At 38.0% G+C, this 17,321-nt stretch overlaps 1 non-coding gene and 2 pseudogenes across 1 annotated transcript; 1 reads left to right on the forward strand and 2 right to left on the reverse strand.

Annotated features, from left to right (window-relative positions):
* The first annotated feature begins 1,366 nt into the window (after window positions 1-1,366).
* Window positions 1,367-1,438, forward strand: trnac-gca (transfer RNA cysteine (anticodon GCA)). Its single transcript has one exon. It is a non-coding gene; the product is annotated as a tRNA-Cys (tRNA).
* An 880-nt stretch (window positions 1,439-2,318) lies between these two features.
* Window positions 2,319-6,018, reverse strand: LOC129357347 (ADP-ribosylation factor-like protein 5B; annotated as a pseudogene).
* A 5,157-nt stretch (window positions 6,019-11,175) lies between these two features.
* Window positions 11,176-17,321, reverse strand: part of LOC129357351 (voltage-dependent L-type calcium channel subunit beta-1-like) — a 39,752-nt pseudogene continuing 33,606 nt past the window's right edge.

Raw genomic sequence — 17,321 nt, forward strand, 5'->3', positions numbered from 1 at the left:
GAAAACCACAGCGGCTTACGCAGACAACTAACAAGGAGTCTTTTGCATTTATTTTGAAGGAATTTTGACCAGAACTTCCTTGCAGATCTTTGTCACATTGGAGAGGTTTTGAGCACATATGGCCTATTTAATGAGGCCATTCATGCACAGCATCTCAATCAGATTTAAGAAGGTTCACGGATTAGTATAAGCAATTCTGATATTTTGCAATTGATCTTTCTGTCGGGTCATAAAAAAAGAACCAAACTAAAAGCATTTTTGGATAGACTCCACAACACACACGCTATTCATGCTTTGCTGCAAAGATGCACCATGAGGAGCACAACATTACACAAACCGATATGGCGCCAGTGATGATTATATAGAAGTTAAACGTGAATTTTCATAAACAAAACCAAATAACTCCATCAAAAAATAAAAGTAACGTCAAAATTGAACTAGATAGATATTGTTTATTTGTGACACGTTAAAGAAGCAGTTACAGTTTAAGCCACAAGATGTCAGTGATGGTTGTAGTCTCAATTGAAGAGCTGGTCTGCATCACTCAAAGTCTCAAAAAAATCTACAATGAAGAGATTATAGGGACTTGTCAGCTTCAGGCTCTTTTATTGTAATGCCAACTCATTCCCTGACTCACTGATGTGATTTTATCAGGCAACTTTCACCAAAATGCAGTGAGGGTTTCCCCAATTTAAACCCAATGCGAAATAAGTAGGCGTCAATTGATTTCTTACAGTTTTGACACTGCTGAAACGCAGGTGCTTAGGTTTTACTATGCTTTTTAAAGCCACTTGTTACTGTTACTTTGACTGAATTTTCTGGGTATGGGTTTTCCTTTTGGACTTGTTAACGCTAAAACCTGCTGATAAGTGGAAGACAATAGCTGGGTGAATGGACAAATTATTATATTTTGCGTCTTAAAGATTCAACAGTCAGTCTAAATAATACAGTTCACGCTGAAATTGTATTATTTTCAAACAATGGCTTCGGTGTATTCCATTAAATCTGTTTTTTAAAAACACATTCAAGAATCCTACACTCCGTTCTACATGAGCTACTCTATTTTTGAGAATATAATATTTTGATTTAAAATTGAGTAGATGTAGTCTTGGTTTCTAAAGGTGGAATAGCAATTTTTTTAGCTAGCGCTTACAGCTAGCCAGTTTGCTAGCCGGCTAGGTACTAGCTTAACTGTTTGTGTAGCTCTCAGTTCAAAATTCCATATCAAAATAAAAGAAAAATACGTATCTACTTACCAAGTGAACTTTGTTGTTCACACTACATGTATTAACAACAAAATAAAGTTTCAATTCTATCCGTAACCATAACTGTTAAAAGCCATAGCTAGCCACCGTACTGAACGGACGGGGGTATAGCTCAGTGGTAGAGCATTTGACTGCAGATCAAGAGGTCTCCGGTTCAAATCCGGATGCCCCCTTCGGTAGCTTTTTCTTGTTGTATTTTCACGAATCACAGTGTCTTTTTAATTGATTGTATAATCAAGCTGTAATCAGAATAGCACTGCTTTGAAAAAGAGCTATAAGTGTCATTTATCTGTAAATGAATAATAGTATTTATTATTATTTCATTTTTTGTTGCAGAAATTTCAGAAAAATGTTCAGTTGGATTCCATATATATATATATATATATATATATATATATATATATATATATATATATATATATATATATATATATATATATATATATATATATATATATATATTTTACCATATATATATTTTACCATTTTGATATATATATATATATATCAAAATGGTAATGGCGAACCAACCAGACATTGTCGTAGTGGATAAACATCAGAGGAAAGCCGTTGTGGTAGATGTAGCAATACCAAGTGATTGCAACATCAAGAAAAAGGAGCACGAGAAACTAGAGTAATACCAGGGCCTCAGGGAGGAACTGGAGAGGGCCTGGAAGGTGAAGACCACAGTGGTGCCTGTGGTCATCGGTGCCCTCGGGGCAGTAACCCCCAAACTGGAGCAGTGGCTACAACAGATCCCAGGAACAACATCAGACATCTCAGTCCAGAAATGTGCAGTCCTTGGCACAGCCAAGATACTGCGCAGAACCCTCAAGCTCCCAGGCCTCTGGTAGAGGACCCGAGCTCAGAGGATAAGAACCACCCGCGGTGGGTGAGAAGGGAATTTTTTTTTTTTTATATATATATATATATATATATATATATATATGGGATTGAACTGAACATTATATATATATACTAATGAATCTAGTATATAGTGTATAGTTAACTGTGGATGCCCAACAGTAGTCCCCAAAACTCACACACAGCAAGTTGCAATATTGTTATTTATTTAAAAAACAATTGACAAAACACAGTATTTACATTTTAAATATAACATATTTTCTTTAGCAGCCAGCTCCTTTTCCCGACCAGGAAATAGTTTTTTTCTATAATATACAGAATAAACTAGAGAGCTTTGATACATATAAAAACACCTTCAGATGTGAGATAAAATACAAAATTTACCTTTATAACTCAGATTTCAGCATTTTTTTATCAATGTTGCAGAGTTACTGAGAAAGAAGAGGCCACAGGAATTTCTCATCATGTAAACATACATTAATTTCATTAGAGGCTAACTGTTATAACAGGCATCTGCTAAAATGTGCATGAAAAGTTGCTTGTAAAATTGGAAAAGGCAAGTGCTTTATCTAGAAAAGATTTTAAATTCTAAGAATGGAAAGAACTTAAAGAACTAAATAAATAACAGTCAAAGGTCAAAATGAGTTCATGATTATCTACATTATAAACAGACAAAATCTGACAAATCTTATTTATCGGTTTGCTGTTAAAGTATAGATTTAAAACTTATTGGCACCAAGTTGTAAACTCGACAAAATAAATTCAGGGCAATTAGTTTGCAGCTTAACAGTTAAGGCAATAAGTGGTGCTCCTAATAATGAAGGAGTTTTTAAACAGTGAGCCACATGTGCCATCATCTTGACTGGATGTAATGGTAAGATAATGTTGGGTGTGGTCACAGTTTCAGCTATTTTAGGCTTTTTATTTAGGGAAGAAACTATTTTCTTGTAGCCATTTCCTTGATTATGATGACTGACAAACATCAGCCTTAATTGAAATGATATCTTCACTTGTTCTTCTAACTTTGCAGAGGATATGAACCTCGGTAGAGCTTCATTTGCATTTCCTTTACAGGAAATATTGGGGGTGTCAAGTGTCATTTTGTCTTAGGGTGAGGCAAATTTTACTCACTAAATAAATTTCATCAAATTGGATTTTTTTATGCAACTGCATTAATTAAAAACGTATTTCAAAGGCTTTCATGTATTTTTGCTAGGGGAGTGCTGTTGTCTCACAACAACACCTGAGAAATTTCATGAATGCATAAAGGGATTACATTATTATGTATCTTTCTAAGAAGATACAGTCATAGTTTTTGTCAAAAAAAAAAATCAAATATATCCCAATTGCAATATAAAGATACAATGACACAGATATTCAATAACAACAATCAAAAACCAGCCCTGAAACCTTTAAGGCGTTTGTTCAATGTGATTCTGAAGGAATCCAAGCAGCTCTTTGCAGATTCCCATATGAAAACAAAGCATGAGTGGTGAGTCGGCTCTGCCTGAGATGCAATTACACCAGCCCAATAGATCATACTGACTCTGATCATACATACTGACTAGCACCGGACGTTGGCTCAGTTTTTCTTTTCAGACAAGTTTGATCCACCCGAGGGAGCATCAGTTTGCCACAACGTGCGATTTCATCCAGTCCAGACTGGCAGGAAGACTGCAGGAGGAGAAAGGAAAGAGCCTTTCAATAAGAGGTGGAAAACTAATCTGGTATTACTGGCTTAAACTGAGGTATGTACTCACCCTTCTCCAGTCAGGGCGCAGCAGGCTTGTACATGCCAAGAGTGCGTTGTGATGGAGTCGAGCGTGAGGCACTGGGAGATCTCTGTTGCTGACATTGAGCCCTTTATGTCTTGTTTATTAGCCAGAACGAGAATGGCAGCATTTTGTAGCTCCTACATGGAAAAAAAACAAGAGAAGAACCAATGAGGAATGTTATAAAATTTTAACTCAAAAATAACAGTAGCTGCATTTCAATTAATCATAAAACTGCTGAAATTGAAATTACAAAATAAATTTGATTTTTGTGCTAGTATAGGATGGTTTTTCAGCCACATTGAAATAGATGTATTTCACAAAACTGCATTGGAAGCACTTTTTTCACATCACACAAGTCACATGATCAACAGCAGGATGTTACTACTGGTGAAAACAACAAAGAATATGACAGGAAGTAGTAGGAGGACAATGGTTTGTTTTGGTTTTTCTTGTATGTCTGTTGCTCTCACAGCATCGCACAGTTCATAAAAAGTTGTGTGTCAATCAAACGTGTCAAATCCAAAGCTCTTCAGTAAAATTGCAGAGTACAATCTCCAAAACATGGCTCAAGTAGACACTCCCAAATATATGGGGATTTCCACTCAAACACCTGAGTAAGATGCAAACATCTCCTCCGATGGGCTGATAGATGATGAGTGCTCGCACCATGGCTGAATAAAGATATCACGTGTAACTGTTTATAATATCACATGACCAAGCTTATTCACATGCGACTTCAATTCCATTTGTTATTTAATGGGAACACCACAATTGTGAAATTCTGTGGGGGTTTTACATCTGCAAAATATTGACGAAGATTTGGACACAATTGTGGAAACGCAGATGCCAGCATTGAGCTGTCTCAGTGGAACATTTTAAGACGCTGACTCAGATAGCCGAAAAGGAAACTTCCTCGTCACGTTCGGTTTGTCAGAACTGGTTCTGCTTTCACAACACAATCACGCACTCACTGAAGGCGGGGGTTTCAAACGTGCGGCATAAACTCGAAGAGTAAACAATAGCTTTACGTCAAGGAGTCAAATACAAAGACAATTTTAGATTTATATGAAAGAAGTTATTTTCAAACACCTGTTTTAAGGCATTGCAGTGGAGCTATGTAAAGAAATAGGCGTCAGTTATTTCATAGATTTAAAGTAAAGCAATACCTCATGTGCAAGCATACGGTGAAGCTCTTTTGGTCACAGTCAGCCTTTCACGATCAGTGTCCACGACCAGAATGACAATCTGTAAAGGCAACCATTTATGATGTGTTACATCACAGATATAGGAGCAATAACTTGTAAAGTATAGGCCATCAGTCAGCTTTTGGTTTTTGCCCTGGATGACACTCAAAAGGTTAATTTTCAACCTGTGAAACGCAGCAAAGCTGTACCTCTGTGTTGCAGTAGTACGAGTACCAGCTGGCCTCAGACTCTCCTGCCCTCCGATGTCCCAAACCATAAAGTGAGTGTTGCGGACAATGATCTCCTCAACGTTGCTGCCAATGGTGGGTGACGTGTGAACGGCCTCCTTTGTCAAGCTGAAATTGTAGACATTTCAAATTAGGCCCAAAACAACTTTAAGAGCAGACTGGATCTGCATAAGGTACTGAGATAACTTACAACTGGTAGAGGATTGTTGTTTTACCAGCATTATCCAAACCCACTATGATGACTTTGTGCTCTGCAAGAGAAAACAAATGCAGTCAATAAGCTTCTGCAGTCTCAGACTGAATGCGCTGCACAACATTTGCCATTTCAACATTTGACAGATCAAGATACGATAAGATAAGGTAGAGATGTCATGTGTACTAGACTGGATGGTATCACAGTACAGCAGTACTTTCAAATGTTTGGACTCACAAAATCACACACGAAAAACATATACCACCCAAAAACGTTTAATCACAACAAAATAACAATGGAAAATGGTATCTGTTATATTATAATAGATAGATTATATGAACACAAAAATGGAAAATGTTTTTTTACCTTTATCTCCGAACACCGCCATCATCTTGGACAACAGGAACCCCATAATAGTATGTTTAGGAAATGTATGAAGCGCTGAATACAAAACAAATCCTGAAGAAGAGAAACTTGAGTTTCAATCAACACCTGACTGACTCATGAAGCTTTTGCCTCGGCATCTTATACCGGTTTCTGCTTCGCTTTTTGCCATAGTGGGAGGCGCCTCTGAAAACCCCCGCGGTGTTTCACTGAAGTGATGCGTTTAATGGCAGTGGGAAATAGTGGTATAGAAACAGGTGAACGACACAGCTCAGCCTGAAGCTTACAATATGATCAAATGCTATTTAAATACACATTTTTGATGATATGATTGGGTAAGTAACGCCGAATGAAACTTTAATTTAGTGTTGAAAAAATGTGCTTTTTTAAATAAAATAAATTGTGCTTACAGTTTGAGAATGTCAAAATGTTATGACAGGACTGTAAGCTTTTGATTTCATTTAATGTACACAAAGATGTAGGAAGGAGAATTGTAGATTTAAATTAACTTTAGCTGAATTTAAATCGAGATAATCAGTTCAGAAACTGTATGATAGTGCTTGTCATTTAAATGTCTCCTCGCCTCGTGAAAGACACTGGGGAAGGGTTTTCAGGAAACACAACCAGAGCATTTATAACCTCAACCTGTTATAAAAGGTTGCTGACCAACAAAGACATACTTCCCAAAAAACAGTCATTTTTAAGCTTACATGCAGTTCCTTGAAATTTTGGTGGACAGATGGGACGAAGATTGAAGTTTTTGACTTCAACAGCAATCACTAAGTCGCTTTTTAAAATAATTTTCTTCAAAAATGTAGCTTCGAACAGATCTTAACGTTTGAATTACTAGCTTTATTGATTGTGAAATACCAAAGGTGGATAGTTTGTATTTATAATTGGATTGTTTCTTTCTTGAATTTTATAAGGTAATATAACATTTTTTAACAAAAAAAAAGAAAAACAGAAACGTGCAAAAACCCCCCAAAACTCGCACTGTAAATATCTGACAAAGCAGTCAAATATTTAACTACTTTGTTATGTAGCTAAGTATCAGAGCTTGGCCGAGGGTCCCTGAAGGCACCTTCACGTCTCTGCTGTCGAGCCGACGAAATGAGCGACGAACCGACGTAACCCATCAACGTAAAGACAATTCCATCCCATATATGGAAAGGGGAAGTGATACTGTTTATTCCTATGTGTGTTCTTGAGGAACTGACAAACAGAAAGCAAAAACATATCAAAGAGAATTCCCCTGAAACTTTTTGAACAGTCTTGGCATTTCCTGGAGTTTACCTGCAGTTCCTCTAAGAGTTCTCCATAAAAAGTTATCCAACAGATTACCACGTTTTATTGTTTTCAAACATTTACAACAAGCTAAATCAACTAAATATAAGTGTAGTTTACCGTCTTTTCCTAAAACTCCAAGGTAAAATTTCACTCCAGTCCAAATATCTGTTGTTATATTTTTTGGGATTATTGGTGTTTTCCAACAACCCAAACAAATTTACAATTTTGTATTTATTGGATGACATGTGACCTTTTAGATTTTTACTAACTTTTTTTATGTCACCGGTACAACTTCAGTGATTTTATTGGGATTTTATTAGAGGCTTGTCTTAAAATTTTAAAGTTAAAAGAACATGTGTCTTTCTTTTTTTCTTATTATTTGTTGTGATGTGCATTTTATTGTATCGCCTCCCTTATTACCACAACTCTAACATTAAGTAGTGACAGAAACATGTTACCTTTACCTTCACTTTAAAATTTCTTTGTAAGATTATTTTATCATCAAGGACCGCACAAAGTCATAATTGGCCCCCAGACTTTGGACATTCTTGCTTCAAGTATAACTTCACGCAACCAACAACAATAATAACTCTAGAAATAATAATTACTATCTTTTGTTAGAAAATTGAGTTTTATTTATATTTGTCCAGGTGAAAGGGAAACATTTAGTAAATATGCAAATAATAAATTAGCTTCTTTATCTCACACATTTGCAATTTATTTCAAATAATCTTACAAATAAATATTTCTTGCTTTTTGAAAAAAAAAAAGGTAATTTAAAATCTAAAAGTAGGAGCTGGAACAAAAAGTGCCAATTTTTTATTAATTTTTTTTAAATATTACTGTATGTACATTTCATAGTAATTCGGACCACAAACATCCTCTGATTTTTAATCAAGATAAATTAAGTGCTCCCAATAGGTAAACTGGGCTAAATAAAGCAAAACTATTTCTCAAAGCATGAACAATCAATATCCAATCTTCCTGCTAAGAATATGCACAAAAGCAATCCAGGCAACAACAATAGAAAACAATTGGACAGAAATCATATGTCTATATTTATGAGACAATTGTTTTTTTGTTATAGTTTTCCAGGTGAAAAGGAATTGTTTTGCAAAAAAGTTACATTTAGCACAGGTGGAGGAAAGTTGGATCTAAAAGTTGCAGGACACTGAACCTTGAAAGCTGGATTTGAGACCTAAAAATGTTCCTACAATCTGAGTAAAACACAAAGGAGTTTGTTGTTGGAATGTGATAATGAAAAAAAAACAACAACAAGGAAATACTTTCAATAAAAATATATAAAGAAATAAATGAACACCTCAAAGATCCTGATGTGTCCTGTTTGCATTTATGCTGCTTCGACTCACTGATGTAACGGTAATGTTTGAACATAAGCCACAACTTTGCAATTTCCGCTCATGCAATGTCATCTGGCTGCAGACGAAAAAAACTAGACAAATAAAAATACCACATCCTCTTGCATATTCTCACTCTGAATGTGCTTCTTATCTAAGTCTAGCCTGGTGTGATGCCTAGTTTAGTTTTTTTGGTTCAAAACAAAAGTGGAAATGATGATATCTGTACCCAGCAAAGCTCCATGACAAGTATGAGATGTAAGATCAGTTTGTTTTCCTTTCCAGCTTTAGACTTTATCCAATGCAGAGACAATACTACAAAATATGTAAAGAAACACTGACTTTACGTTTATTTCTCATTTTATTCACTATTACATTTATTTAGCTTAAATACTGTCCCATACTTTCTGATTTGGCAATGAGTTCTGTGTGTAAAATGTTTCTCAAGTGATATGACTTTTTTTAATCTGATGTCCATATCACCAAAAAATTTTCTATCAAAATCTCTTCTTTTGATAAGAAAATATGTATTATTTCTATTTGTATTTATTTAATCTCCACAGTTTAGGTTTTTGCAGCTAAATGGGATTAGTCAGTTAGAAAGCTGAGCGTAACAAATAAGGCTTTCCTAAATATTTCCACTTTGGTCAAAAAGGTTACTTTTTCTATCTTATATCAGTAATTTTAAAAATGTATTTATAAATGATTGAAAAGCAGATTATATTTATTAAATCTCATTTTCCATGTAACTTTCTGACGCCCTGTTAGCGCCCCTTGCGGCCCTCAATTTGAAAAACAGTGGACTTGGAAACAGTGACGTTTTTAAATTAAATTTTTAATTAAAATACGAATTTATCCACAAATTAAAAATGAAAGGCAGAAAAAGCAAAAATGTAGCTACAATCAGGCACCAATGATACATGTCATCTTATCATTTTAACAATTGCGATAACGCAACAATAACATTATTTACTGATCATTAATATTTATCTATTCAACCGAAGACAGAGGTGGGCTAAAGCAGCCCACCGAAGACATTCATGGATTCTCAATTATAGATAACTCAGTAAAGACCAAAGTTGATCCTATCCCCGCCCTCCTCATGTCACAATGCTCCTCCTACTACCTCACAGAAGCTGAAGATTAAAAAAAAACAACAACAACAAAAAATGTTCACTAGGAGAAAAAAAACTAACAAACACAAATTCAGACAGAAATCAGGAGTAAGAAGGGAGTGGACTTTAATGTCAGACAAAGGTCGCAATTTAAGTGGAAGCTGGGAGTGATTAACCTCACACACAAAAACACTTATTATGTGAGCAATAGCCCTGAAATGCAGTCGATGAGGCTGTTGTGAAAAAAACAAGATAATTGGGCTACACTGCAGATTAGCCAGGAGACACACACAGACAAAGACATGGTATGAAAACGAGTGTAACAAGAGTTAAGACATCCCACCCTCTGGTGGACATGGCTTGGCAAGACATTCCGGCACTTGTGATTGTAGGTTTCTTGAACTAAAGGTGTTTTGGGGTGGGAGCGACTAAGGCAGGACACTTCATTCTCACAACTATAAGTGTTGTTGCGCCACAGGTGAATACTGAAAGCTGAACCAGCTCAGGGAAGAAGAAGAAGAAGAAGAAGTAAACATCTTTGTTGTGATCTAGCTGTCATGAGTGTAGCGACGATTTAAATTTGATTAAAATATGGCAACTCCTCCATCAGCTTTTTAAGGTCTGAGTGATAAGAGAGAGGTGGTGAAAGACTCACGACTTCTGGATTCCCAGTACAGGAGAAAGTCCCGGAAGAGAAAAGCTGTGAGTCTGAAAAATGTAGAGAAACCCTGACAATATACAGATGGGAACATTAGCTGCGTTTCCATTAAACACAAAATTGTGCAAAATGAAATTACAACAAAAAAATAAACACAGCGATTTAAAAAAAACAAACGTTTTCCGATGAAAGGTTTTGGGGCTATCGAAGCACGTCTTTCGTGTCACACGAGTCACGTGATCTGCAGCCAGATGTTACTACTGGAGAAAACGCCGAAGAAGACTACAGGAAGTGGTAGGAGGAAGATGGTTTTGTTTTCTTTTTCGATAATGTGCATCGGCACACTTCATAAAAAAATTGTGTGTCATTCAAATGTGTTAAATCTCTTCTGCAGATGTAGTCGAGGCTTGTTGCTCTAAATAAGACTCCCACTTCTCCTCTGTCATGGTTTTTTATGATATATCACTTAAATTAGCTTATTCACATATGATTTTAAATTTATTTTTATTTAATAGAAATGCTGCAATTGCGAAATTGTGGTTGTTTTTTTTTACATTAGCAGAATATTGACAAAAGATTTGCACACATTTGTAATGGAAACGTGGCTAGTGACATTAGACCCTGTTTAAGACTGCAGAGGACAGACATGACAGACCACAGTCCTACCAGCCTTCACACTCTACAACTGAAGGAGAGATTGGGTCAGACAGATCACTTGTGCTGTCAGCATAGAAACCATGATATTCATGCAGTATTGACAAAAGAAAAACAAAACAGATCTATACTTTTACTTCTAAACATAAATCAGTGGATTGCAAGAAGAAGTCAATGAGAATGGCATCTGGCAGGTGACATATATCTTTATATTTTACTGGGATGTAAACACATTTTTGTAAGCCTGACGGGTGTGGCCCCAAACCCACACTTCAGTTCTTTTACCACCAGAATCCTCCCCTTTCCCTCAGTCCTCAGTCTGCATCTTCCTAGCAAACGCTCAGCGGATGTAAACATCCTTCCCCCAGTCGTCCTGGTTCTTGTTGCGGCTCATGTTGGACCTGTGTCCACGGGGTCCTGGCAGTAACGCTCCCTCAGCTTGGCCCGTCCATGCGGCTGCGTCTGGCTCGGCATCGAAGGGTGGTTGAGGTTTTCCTGATCCGGCTCGGCTCCTTCATCTTCCCAGGAGCCCTGTCGACCGTGATGCTGTGCCAGGTGAAGGCGGCTGCCTCCACCACCTCGGTACGGATCGGGCTCTTCGTAAGGGTCGGTCTCAATGTCCATGCAGGAGTCACCGGCCTCAGTGTAGGCTGAGTCTCGGCTGCCCTGGGTCTCCGAGTCGAAGGTGTCTTGCCGGGAAAGGCCTCTCCCGCTGACCCCTCGTAGCTGGGCGGGATGAGCGCAGGTATGCCTGCTGCTGGTGCTGCTGCTGAGGCTTCCCACCCAAGTCTGTCTCGTAGTCATGCAAGGTGCTGCTCCCACCGCACTCTGTGAGACCCCCTTCGCGCTTCTGCTCACCGTGGACCAGGTATGGGCCCTGCAGCCAGTCACACCCATGCAAACAAAAGAGGACATGCAGATGCACAAACCAAACTGTGAGTAGAGAACCAGCAGGGTTAGCAACATCAGCATACAAACAAAATCCTTAGTGTTTAGTGTCCTCACAAATTTTACAATGGCCTTGCAAAAATATGTAAAGGGAGCCCATTAAGTAAAATTGACATTTTGAACTTCCACTTGGGTCTCAGCTGCTTCTTAAACAGCTCAAGAGCTAAAACACACCCACACATTTTTTTGGCAATATGTAAATGTTTCTTAGTGTTTGGAAAAAATAAGTGTTTGTTGTTGTCTTACCTTCCAGAAACCACTTGCTACATTCCTGTTTATTATGCAGGAGGTCTAATTCTCCTTTTCAAAGACGTAAGGTTGATACTTGAGCATTTGTTTGCAGCAGCTTATTTGGATTTAAAGTGGCAAGAGGCCCTAAAACAGCTTAATCTGAAAGAATCTCAAAACAGACAAAACTGATTAAAATCTTAAAAATCTAAAAAAGAAAAAAATGTGCCAAAACTATAATGAACATGTCTAATATAGCCTGTAGATCTGTACTATCCAGTTTATGTAAGCATAACAGGATAGTTGATATTTTTATTAAACATTTTGTCACTTTACAATCTAAACTTTGATGTATTAAATTGGAATTTAAAGTGGCAGACCAATATAAAGTAGCCCATCATTTTAAAGTGGAAGAAATATCATATTTCTCATCCCATTTTCATTACATAGTGATGCCAGGTTGCTGAATACACCCTCTACTACATTTTTCAGATTTTAGATATAAAAGGTTTCAACTCTTGCTTTACTTTACCTCAACATTGAGATTTGTGGCAAAGTGACAAATACAAATGGAAGCTGTATGAATACTTTTGCAAGGCACTGTCAGTTTGAAGTGCAAACATGAGTAACATTTACACAGTTGCACATGTTAATTTTGTTAATTTAAGACATGAAACTTACCATTTTCAACGAGAACAGACTATACCAATGCAGCAGTGCCACCTGCTGGCTGATTGATGTTATAGCAAAATACCCACCAATACCTTCCTGATCTTATCCAGGCCAATTCTGCACCATCTTTATGTTCAATCTAATTACACAAATACAAATACATGCTTATAATTTTTTGATCTTTTTTCTCTTGTAAATATGGTTTTCAGGTTCTATAGTAGAGATCTGCAAGGTGTTACATCGTCATGCAGTAGCCGGGCTCTTACTTTGGCTGCAGGTAATTACGGTTAATGGTTAACCAGCAGTGATTAAAAGGAAGCAAGAAAACCAATTCCACATCTGACATATCAATTGGACTGGCCAGAGCATTAGAGACGGCCTCCACCAAACCGAGCCCTTTCTATTTGAAGAGGCGGATGTGACTTGCTGTTTTCAGGACTGGTACCATGGCAACACGGAGGAGGAGGACAGCAAAGTGGATTCTCCTCACAGAGCAGGAGAAACGAAGCCACTGAGCTAACATGGTGGGGGGGGGGGGGCAAGACTGGGGCAGCAGATTGTTTTGCAGTGGAAGGGGCCTTGAGGGCAGAGGGATCTGGACAGGCCTTTCACAGTTTTGAGGAGACAGCATTTTACTTCTAGGTGTTTTTAAAGGGGCAGTATTACGTAAAATTAATGTTTTTTCAGCTTTACGTCATGTTATAATGTTATTTCCTTGCCTTGATTATTTATGCTTGTTTGAGAAATCCTTTAGTCTCCAGCTGTGCAAAATGCCTGGGTGGACGTAGCTCCGCCTTCAAGGCAGCTCTGTTTTCGAGTTTCCAAGCTTCCATTTCACAGAACAGCTCCACTCAAATCAAGCAGGAATTAGCAAACACCTGGTGGAACTGCGCATCTGCTGAGCTCATTATTCGAGCTCCTTCTCAATGAAACGAAGTACATTGAGATGCAATGTACTAATAGAAGAGCGATGTTGGGATGACTTCCTGAAGATGGAGTTTCAGAAAGAGCAGGAGTTTTTAAAGAGGCAGACAACTAATTTCAAGGCATTACATTTCAAAGTCAAGTTTTGTTTCAGTCATATTTGATATATATGTTATTTTAAAACAAACAAACAGGAAAGGAGTTCCTTAGTTGTGCTATAACATGATGTTTTATTCCTGGAAAATACATAATACTGCCTCTTTAAAATAGCTGTTTATACGTGAGAAATTTGCTCCATAGTCCAACATTTGTACTTCGCTGCTCTCCTGTGTTTTATGTACAGAATAAACAGGGTTTCATGGCACTCTTCCTTCACGTTTACAGAGCTCAGGCGGGATTTGGGTCAAGTCACTGGAGTGCGCCCCTCCACAACCCGCTCCTTGCTGCTGGACTTCAGACAGCATGCTCCTCCTCTTTACCCTCGCTGGCCACTGCACCGTCCATGCCAGGCCAGAGATCCATATTTCTGCGCAGAGAGGTGAGCACCTGTACCTGCAGGTTGGAGACAGGCTCAGGGGAAGCAGCTAGGGCTGCCGTGGCCATGGTGCGGTTCAGGAGAGGGTTGGGAGGGTTGCTGCTTGGCGGGTGTGTCGCCTTCCAGTAGGCCTCCAGGTAGTCTGCAAGGTGTTCGCATGCGTCCTCCAGCTGGTTCTCATCCAAGATGATGTCAAACAGCTCCTATAAAGTTGTTCATTTTAAAGAGTCAAAATCTACAGCAACCGTCACAAATTTACACAGTTTTGATGCACTGCAATCTGCAGAGGGTCAAATTATACTAACATTTTAGTTTTTGACGCTTTAGTGTTGTTGCTAGCTAACTATGTATATGTCGGTGTGTATTTTTTCTATTTCCCCCCAAAATATGTTTTTCAGACAGAGACTAAACTAATATATATGTGATAGCAAAATGAGAAAGGATCACAAAGCGGAACTCACAGGTGGACATTGAGCTAGCTTGTCAGCTGCCACCATCTGCACATTTAGATGTTTGGCCTGGGATTTTCCTCTGGATTTAATGAGCCTCTGGAGAACCTGCAGGGATTTGATAATACAGTTGAATAATAAAACAATTGCCACTTGCTCAACTTAGGCATCATGCATCAAAATTATAATAACGTAGACAAGCTAACAGGAAAGTCAAATGTGCAGCCAGACGTCTCTATTTCATCCAAATGTAATAATGGTCTTGGAGGTGACCTATTGTGATTCTTGAAACAGATTAGGGAAGGTACACAGGCTAAAAAACATGTCAATTTCATCTTAGATAATGGGATTTTAGTCTGGTCAGGCCTGATTATGTTGAGCTGCTTTGAAAAGCAGAACTGGAGCCACCTGCACAACCAACAAGAATGCAGCAGTGGTTTCTAAATGGTAAGTTAACAACAAAACACTTGTCTTTTCTAGCAGCCATTGTAAAACGCAAAAACCAGCTCATTAAATGTGCTGGAGCTTCAGTTGAGCTTGACTAGGGTTGCTCGGTAATGACACTAGTGCAAGTAAGACTTGTTGATCATAAGCACTCCGCATGATCGCTCTAATGAAAACTTAACATGAAATATTGTAAATAACGTCTGCTCTTACCTTGGGTGAGGCTATTTTGATGTAAACAATAATGGGAGCCAGGGAGGTCTTGGCCAGCTGAGAGGGATGGTTGATGGTGTCTGCATCCAACGCAACAAGCTGGAGGGTTCGGGCCAACTCAAAGATACGTTCAATCTCACTCTGCACTTCAGCTGAAAGCCCAGGAAGCAAAAAAAAAAAAAAAAAAAAACAACAAAAAACATACAAGAAAAAAAATCATAAATAAGACAGATATGTTTTTTCTTTGAAGAGAAGCATTTCTCCTTAACAAGACAGAGTTTCTATAACTTGTGCACAAGTACATAACTGCGATGTTAGTAACTACTCATGCATGTTGAATTATTTGTGGAAAAAAAAAAAAAACAAGCTTCCAGGCATGTAAATCGGTTTGGACCACAGTTAAAGTTCCATTTATGCCAAGCTAAATGGAGCGCTGCAGCATCCTCATTCATTTGCCCCCTTCAGATATCTTGAGTTTTTGGAAGTTGTTTTGATCACTACTCAGTCAAGGCTGCCATAGAAGGAGGCGCTTAGAAATGAGGTGCTTGTGATGCTTTGAGGAGCTTGCAGTAAGACCACAATTTGTCACTATGTCACTAAAACAGAAACATGAATAGAAAAATAAAAGCATGAAACATCATTTTGTTAGGACATATTCTGCCATGTGGACCATTCAAGTCTGTGGAGAGCTTGTCCACAATGCTTTATTTGTTCCACAGAGTGCATTTAGTTCACTTTAATTGAAGTCTAGTTTGTTTGCCTACAAAGTTTGAATTCTGATGCGTACCAAAAAAAGCAAACTTTGATCCACCTAAAAACCTAAATCTGGGTTTGTTGCGGTTCAGATGCATATGTGAATGCCAAGTGGCCCAGAAACCGCTCCAAAAGCAGGAAGTGAATTACCCTGCAGGGCATTCTGGGTATAACCAAAGCAAATGTGTAAGTCTGGAACTAGCAGGAGAAATGTCTTGTTTGTCTTTTGCCAGAAATCCTACAATTGCTAAAATCTGACGCTTCTCTATTTTTGTCTTAAAAGGACAGGTGTGCCAGAATGTATTAAAAAACTGTTTAAATATTAATATTTGTGTTTTATTTCTAATTAAAATCACAGTCAGAAATATTTGCAAGGAATTTTTACAATATTTGTGCTAATGTATGATGTTAAATGTGACGTTTTATCACTCGCCATGTCAATCACAGATTATAACTTGATATTAATTTGACATCAAGTAATGCTGTGACAGCAGTCATTTGTACTCAATATTTTTGACAAATTATGAGAAGAATTTGTAGCAGAATCAGAAGGAATGTGGGGATCTGATGATTTTGTGTAAATTTTGTGAATTTGTGAAAGGCTGCAGGGATTTGGTGATATAATTTGGAGTCTATTGGACCCAGATTTGGGCCCTGGACCTTCAGTTTGACAGATAGTGTCTTTTTTCAGAGGTTTTTGTGTCGTTTTCTTGAGTAGTTTTTGGTGCAGTGCCACCACAGACGAGAGGGGCAAGTTTTTTTCAAACGGTTTGGTTCTTTTGACACAGTGCAATGAGAAAGTGAAACGCACCTGAAAGAAATGTAACAAATGTGGTAATTTTGGCCCCCAAACAAACTGACTCTATCGGACTATCGGTGTGAAAACACCCTCACAGAACTCAGCACTGCTTCTTAAATGGCCTGTTGAACCGAAAACCTGAATAAACTCCTCGCCTGCTTGGTCGAAAGTCAGGTTGCTGCAAACCTAGTGGCAGAGGGAGATAACAAAGAGGCAAAGCGATGCTGCGTCCACACATTACAGTGGCTGAATGATGGAAAACTACAGCTTGAGGCCAAACAAGGTCTCTGCATGTTGATAAGAAGTCTGAACTTTAGCTCGTATATAGAAAGAGCAGGCGAAGCTTTCATTAACTTCAACAAAGACTGTGA

Source organism: Poeciliopsis prolifica, unplaced genomic scaffold (genome assembly GCF_027474105.1).
Source record: "Poeciliopsis prolifica strain line A6 unplaced genomic scaffold, Auburn_PproV2 SCAFFOLD243, whole genome shotgun sequence".
Classification (NCBI taxonomy): Eukaryota; Metazoa; Chordata; class Actinopteri; order Cyprinodontiformes; family Poeciliidae; genus Poeciliopsis; species Poeciliopsis prolifica.